This window comes from Cotesia glomerata, linkage group LG9 (genome assembly GCF_020080835.1).
Source record: "Cotesia glomerata isolate CgM1 linkage group LG9, MPM_Cglom_v2.3, whole genome shotgun sequence".
Classification (NCBI taxonomy): Eukaryota; Metazoa; Arthropoda; class Insecta; order Hymenoptera; family Braconidae; genus Cotesia; species Cotesia glomerata.
This window is the reverse complement of record NC_058166.1, coordinates 12572795-12574160: the sequence shown is the minus strand read 5'-3', so window position 1 is coordinate 12574160 and position 1366 is coordinate 12572795. Positions and strand designations below refer to the sequence as shown.

General features: G+C 25.2%; 1 long non-coding RNA gene across 1 annotated transcript; it reads right to left on the bottom strand.

Annotated features, from left to right (window-relative positions):
• Positions 1-215: 215 nt before the first annotated feature.
• On the bottom strand, positions 216-532 carry LOC123272062. Its single transcript, XR_006511011.1, has 2 exons — positions 410-532; positions 216-348 (listed from the first exon to the last, which is right to left on the bottom strand). It is a non-coding gene; the product is annotated as an uncharacterized LOC123272062 (long non-coding RNA).
• Between the last annotated feature and the right edge of the window lie 834 nt (positions 533-1366).

The window sequence follows — 1366 nt, the reverse complement described above, 5'->3', positions numbered from 1 at the left end:
GAGTTAATCGCATTATTTGTGTTTGAAGAGGTAACAGGAGAAAAACCGAGGAAATCTATTATATTATTTGTTTTAAATATTGCGTCAGTTAACATTGGCTTTAAATCGTTAACCAAAAATTTGTGCAATTCTAATTTTTGTTTGTTAAACGCCTTTTGTTCCTGAAAGTTAATTCTCTTTAAGATAATTACAAATAAAAATAAAATAAAATATTACGTTATTTGCTTTTTGAGATTCTTCATTATATTCTTGAGTGAATGGTAGATTAAATCTCCAGTGCGGTTTATTTTTTTGAAGATAGTCCATAGTTCGATAGCTGTTGACACGTTGGGCTTCTTTTTGCGGATCCTACGTAAAATAAGCAAGAGTTGAAAAATAATCATGTAAATTAAGGTCAAATAATACTTACTTTCTGATTAATTTTTTTCCCTTTTTCTGCTGGTTGTACAAATTTTTTTTGACTTAATTTATCAGGAGTACTTTTGTCAGATTTTCCTTGAACTTTTTCTCTTTGTAACACAATTTTATCCAATTCATTTTGAAGTAATTTTTCTGATCCTAGAATATTAATTTATTATTTAAATAACTTAACAACTATCTTGAATATAAGACAAAATGTCATTAAATCTAGTTTATTAACAGTAAAATAAAAAAAATAAAAAAAAAATAATTTATTAATATGTAAGAGTACTCACGAGACATTTTTATAACTATTCCGTTTAATAATTTTTGTTTTCTTTGACTCACATTTTCAGGATGATAGAATAACACTTTAGATCCTACCGTTATGATCGCTTCACTCTCTTGGACGATTGATTTCAATTCTCGTATGTAAAAACGGACATCATCTTCTGATATTAAATATTGCATTTTCAATTATGTAAATGTAAATTCAGAGTATAGGTTGGTTAGTTGTTTAGTTTTGTATACTCGCAGATTACTATAATAAATGACTATTGTTTTTATTAACTATCGTTTGTTTTTAATCGACGATAGTATTATATATTTATGTGTTATAAATTTATCCTTTAATAACTTAGACTATAATCCATAATAATAATAATAAATAGTAAAAATGAGTAAACGATACTATAAATATCTCACTGATCCAGATAATGTAAGAAATATTTACTGTACTTGGTGATTTGAATGCAATAATTTATTTTTATTTATTTACATAGCATAAAATTCCTCGAAGAACAAAAAATCGAGTACAAAAGAGGAAAGAAGAAATAACTGACATTAAACAAAATATTTCAGACACAAGTTACAAATTTTTGAGTGAGATTATTGAAGAAAATAATTTAAATGATTCGAATAATAATAATTGTGAAGAAAATATTGGTTTGCATTCATATTCCTCAAA